This window comes from Nyctereutes procyonoides, unplaced genomic scaffold (assembly GCF_905146905.1).
Source record: "Nyctereutes procyonoides isolate TBG_1078 unplaced genomic scaffold, NYPRO_anot_genome, whole genome shotgun sequence".
NCBI classification, from domain to species: Eukaryota; Metazoa; Chordata; class Mammalia; order Carnivora; family Canidae; genus Nyctereutes; species Nyctereutes procyonoides.
In genome coordinates, this window is record NW_026575042.1 from 26,510,940 (window position 1) to 26,517,193 (window position 6,254).

The following is a 6,254-nucleotide window of genomic DNA, read 5'->3' on the forward strand; positions in this document are numbered from 1 at the left end:
AGGAACATGAAAATATGCTCAATATCATTAGCTATCAGAGAAATGTAAATCAAAAGCACAAGATGCCACTTCATTACCCACTAAGATGGCTATCATAAAAAAGACAGATAATCCCAAATGTTGGTAAGAATGTGGAGAAATTGAAACACTCACATATACTTCTGATGAGAATGTGAAATGTTCAGTCACATTGGAAAATGTCCTGGCAGTTCCTCACAAAGTTAAATATGGCATTAGCAATATAACCCAGAAATTCTACTTCCAAGTATTGAAACACTCTAAAGAAAATTGAAAACAAGTCCACACAAAATGTATGTATGCAAGTGTTCATAGTAGTGTTATTCATAATAGTAAAAAAAACTGCAAACAGCCTAAATGCCCTTCACCAGATGAATGGATAAATAAATGTGGTCTATGCATATAATATCATTAGCAATAAAAAGGAATGAATTACTAATGCAGACTACAATGTGGATGAACCTTAAAAACATTACCCTAAGTGAAAGAAGCTAGGCACAGGGGCCACATAGCATATGACTCCACTTATATGAAATGCCCCAAATAAGCAAATCTAAATAGACATAAAGTTGATTAATAATTGCTTAGGGTTGGGACAGGACAAGTTGGAGAATGGAAAGTAAGGATAAAGGGGTACAGGATTTCTTTGGGGGATGATAAAAATGTTCAAAAATTATTGTGGTGATGGTTGCACAACTCTGAATGTACTAAAAATCACTCAATTATACAAATTGAGTTCATTGCATGCTATGTGAATTATATCTCAAAAAAGCTGTTATAAAAGATTAAAAAAGGTCAAGGCTCATTAAGAGAAAGGTAAATATGTGAGATGATGGGTGTATTAATTAACTCGATGGAGGGAATATTTTCACATACATATATCAAATCATGCTGTACATTTTAAATAACTAACAATTTTGTCAATTATACTTCAGTAGAGCTGAAAAAGGGCAAGAGAATGGAAACACAAAATTCAGAATGGGGAGAGAAGGGAATGGAAACAAGGAAGGACCTACAGAACATTTCATGGTAAGATGCTTTTTACTAAACTAAATGGAGCTACATATATGTATTCTGTATCATAATCTACCATATATATTTAAAATATTTTAATGGCCAATAAGTATATGAAAAAGTTGAAACTCTTCAACATTAATAAAACAACAGTCACATGGTTGTCTTTAATCCTATGAAACTGCCAAGGGTTGGCATTTGCATGATGAAATATATGCTCTTATATACTGCTTGGGGGCTGGCGGTTACACATTGCAGGAGTCTTTCTGTGGGACAATTTGATAATGTGCATCATGAGCCTTAATGTATAAATACTCTTTCTCCTAGTATTTCCTTTTCTAGGCATATATTTATATCTCTCTTCCCTTGAATCTTTGGCAGGCCCTATGACTTGCTTTGATTAACAGAATAAGGCAAAAGTGATGGGACATCCAAGCCTGAGTCTTTTTTAAAAGGATTATCTTTCTCCCTCTTGGGATCCGGTTACCTACCATACTGCAAAGAAGTTCAGGTTTCACTATGAAGTGACAAAAACAAAACAAAACAAAAAAACCAGAAAAACCACATGGAGAGTCCTGGAGGTGGTGAGACTGTCTCTGATGATGCAGCCCAAGCCAAGTTATCAGCTGAGTACAGCCACAGGAGTGACTTTAGCTCTATCACATGGACCAGAATTTCCCACCTGAGCCCAATCAACCCACAGAATAGTGATGAAATCATGTTGCTTTAAGCCACTAAGTTTGGGATGGTCTGTAATGCAGCAACAGAACTGAAATAATATCCTAAAGAAATAATGAGAGATATCAACAAATACTTATGTATAAGGCTGTTCACATAAGTAATAGCAAAAAACATTAGAATTAATCTAAACGTCTGTGTTGAACTTCTGTTGTTGCTTTGGCTACTCAGCATTCCATTTCTTTTATTATAACAGTATCCAGAATTTCTTCTATGAAAAGCTTCCTCTTCATTTTCAGTCAATGTGGTTCCAATGAGGTTTCCCTGTGCACCAGGAGTGGACATATGACTCAGATCCAGCACCAGATCTCCCCCCTGGAATTGGTTCAGGGATGGGCCATGACTCACACAATATGGTCACAATCAGAGTGAATCTCAGATTTGTATAGGAGCTTTAGGAAAGAATTTTCTTTCTTTTGAGACTGTTGATAGTCTGAATGATTGAAGACAAGAATTCCTAAGAAACTGGGAATTAAGTGAACACTGCAGGCAGTAGAACTGAAGGATGAAGAGAAACAGGTCTAGATGACATTTTTGAGCTTCTAGATCAAGCGATTCCCTGGACTTTCTGGGCATGTATCCCAACAAGAGTCTCTTTTTGGCTTGCCCCAGTTAAATGGAATTTTCTGTCTCTTGCAACCAAGATTCCTAATCAATACAAGGCCTGTCTTAGGGAAAGTTTGCTTCTGTTAGGGAAAGGAGCAGACATCCATTCAAAAAAGAGAGGAAGCAAAAAAAGGGAAGATCTTATGGGCATCATGAGACCTGGACAGTTACCAAGCCACAAACCTCTGCATTTCTCATGGTCTCTGTTTTAAATATGTCTGTAGCATTTCTTTCTGTTTTATAGACAGCTTCTTCTGTCCCTTCTATACAGGCTTTGTTGTAATAATCTCAATCTTCAGAGTTTATGTTACCTTTAAATTCATCTCCATAAATATAAGAGACATGGTTTTAGCAGCCAATGTCAAATTCCCAAAGGAAAAAATCTGATTCACTCAGCTTTGGCTGAATGTCTACCTTTGGTGAAATCTGCCATGTCCAAGGCAATGATCATGAAATCTCTAGGTGTTGCTTTATTTGGAGCTGTTAGCTGGATTCCCTAAAGCAAGATATAGGCAAAAAGTAAATGATATGCATATCTAAAATATCACAAAGTGAGGGAAGAATGTGTGATTAAGGAGTGATACACTATAGGATAGTATGCAGCCACCAAAGACATGTTTTTGAAAAGTGCTTAATATTCTTCAGCAAATGGTGCTGGGACAACTAGATTTCCACATGCAAAAGAATGAAGTTGGAGCCTTATTTCACACCACATACAAAAATTAACTCAAAATAGATAAAAGAGCTAAGTATAAGCATTAAAACTATAATACTTCTAGAAGAAAACATAGGTATAAATCTCCATGATCTTGGGTTTGACAAGGCTTTCTTAGATATGACACCAAAGCAAAGCAACAAAAGAAAAAATAAACTGGACTTCATAAAAAGAAAACATTTTTATGCTTCAAATAACACTATCAAGTAAATGAAAAAGACATCCTATGAAATTGAAGAAAATATTTGCAAATTATATATCTAATAAGGATTTAATATCCAGGACATATAAAGAAGTTCTCTAAACCAACAACAAAAGAAAAACAATCCAATTAAAAAATGGGGGAAGGACTTGAATAGATATTTCTTTAAAGAAGACATACAAATTGCCAACAAATATATGAAAAGATGCTCAATGTCATTAGTCATTAAGGACGTGCATATCAAAGTCATAATGAGATATCATTTAACCTCCTTAAAATTCTTATAATAAAACACAAGTGTAAAATTCCATAACCTTGCATTAGGTTTCTTAGATATGACATCAAAAATTCAAGTGACAAAAGGAAAAATAAAGTATATGATCAAGAAAGTGAAAAGAAAACCCACACAACAGGAGACAATATTGCACCTGCATACAGAATACATAAAGAACTCCTACAATACAATAATAAAGAGAAAATAACCCAATTATTAAAATAGGCAAAGGATTTGGATGGATATTTCTCCAGAGAAAACATATGAATATCTTCCGTAAAATGTAGATGAAGACATTTTACTAGTATGGATAAAATTAAAAGACAATAAAATGTGTTGACAAGGATGTGCAGAAATTGCGACCCTTATACATTGCTGATAGGAATGTAAAGTGGTATAGCTACTGTGGAAGACATTTTGGCAGTTTCTCAAAAAGTTAAACATTGAATTACCATATGACACAGCAATCAGACTCCTAAGTAGATACCCAGGAGAATTAAAAAAATGTCTACACAAAAACCTATATGTGAAGTTCATAGCAGTGTTATTCATAATAGTCAAAAGTAGAATGAATCCAAATGTCCATCAATTGATGAACAGGTTTTTTTTAAAACATGGTATATTCGTAAAATTGAATATTCATTAGCAATAAAACAGTGAAGTGCTGATACATGAATGAATATCTATCATGATACATGAAGTGCTATTACATGAATGAATATTGAAAACATTATCTTAAATGAAAGAAGCCAGACACAAGAAACCACGTATTGTAAAGATTCCACTTGTAGGAAATGCCCAGAATAGGCAATATATAGAAACAGAAAGTAAATTACTGTTTTCCAGATGATGTGGGGAAAGGAGGACTGGATAGTGATTACTAATGGCTCTGGAATTCCTTTTTGGGGTGATGACTATATGCTGAAATTAGATAGTGGTAATGTTTGCCCAATTCTGATATACAAAAAAATACTGAATTGTACATTTAAAAGGATGCATTTATGATATGTGCTTATATCTCAATAAAGCTGTCACTTTTTAAACGTCCATACTGATGTTTTCACCTTTTTAAACTATAAAACTAATATAATTAGTAACAGGTAATTGCTGGGGGGGGGCATATGCCAACAGAGTTCTCTAAATATTAAGTTTTTACAAAAATTCTACATTTTACACTGTCACATACTGAAAAACTTACATTTAAATTTTTTTAAAGATTTTATTTATTATTCATGAGAGACACAGAGAGAGAGGTAGAGGCATAGGTAGAGGGAGAAGCAGGCTCCCTGCAAGGAGCCCATTGTGGGACTCAATCCTGGACCCTGGGGTCACATCCTGAGCTGAAGGCAGACGCTCAATCGCTGAGCCACCCATGCCCCTAAAATTTACATTTTTAACTTAATTTTTTCTCTTAGAATATATCAAAATGTCATTCTTAAGTCAGTAAATATAACTCTACTTCCTTTGTAATTGCTTTGTAATATTATGGTGTATGAATATAACAATTTATTTGACCACTTCTATATAGTTGTACATTGGAATTGTTTCAGTTTTCCAATGTTCCAGTGCGTATCCTTCATAAGTAATTTTTATAAAAATTTCCATGTGGCGGGATCCCTGGGTGGCGCAGAGGTTTGGCGCCTGCCTTTGGCCCGGGGCGCGATCCTGGAGACCCCGGATCGAATCCCACGTCGGGCTCCCAGTGCGTGGAGCCTGCTTCTCCCTCTGCCTGTGTCTCTGCCTCTCTGTCTCTCTCTGTGTGACTATCATAAATAAATAAATAAAATCTTTAAAAAAAAAATTTCCATGTGGCTAAAAGTCACAGCAAACTGTGGATGTCTTTTTAGGTACACAGTAGATAGTGGATATCTACTGTTTCAACTTGCCTATTTTCATTCCCTCATCTTGTAGCAGATCTCCTTTTTCTTTGGGGAACTGCCTCTTCCTATCTCCCTAACCAGATATGGTTCTGGTGGGATGGTAAATCAGAGTACTCTGCTCCTTGGGTCATGGTAACCGGTCCAACAGGAACTATTAACCCAAGCAGAGCTATCAGATTCCTCCCATGGAATTTTATACATAGATGGTGGGAAACAGAGGATCTTTCTTTGCCTAGGAGTAGTTAGTTCCCTGAGAAATAGGAATGTGGAGCTCACTAAAGCCAGACTACCTCTTCCCTATTCCCTGCATGTAGCCCATTTAGAGGCAGAAAAATAAGGGAGAATTACACTGCACAGAGAGAAAGAGATTGAGAATGAGCTACTGGATTCAGCCGTGCCTGAAGTAATATCCACCCCTGGACTTTCCAGTTATATAATAAATTCTCTATTTTCATTATCTATTTCATAAATTCTCTATTTTACCCTTAAAATTCTGGTTTGCTTATACCTGATTACTTTTGTAAAAAATAATAGTACGTATTATAAACACCTCAGGATGCCATAACAAAATACCATGGACTGAGTGGCTTAAGCAACAGAAAATTATCTCTCACAGTTCTATAGACTAGAAAACAGATCAGGGGGCCTGCCTGGTCAGGTTCTGGTAAGGACTGTTCCTGGTGTGCAAAAAGCCACTTTCTCATTGTGTCCTCACATGGCCTTTCTTCTGTGCGTGTGTGGAGACAGATGGGGTGGAGAATCTCTTCCTCTTCTTAAAAGGCCACCAATTTCATCATGAAGGTTCCA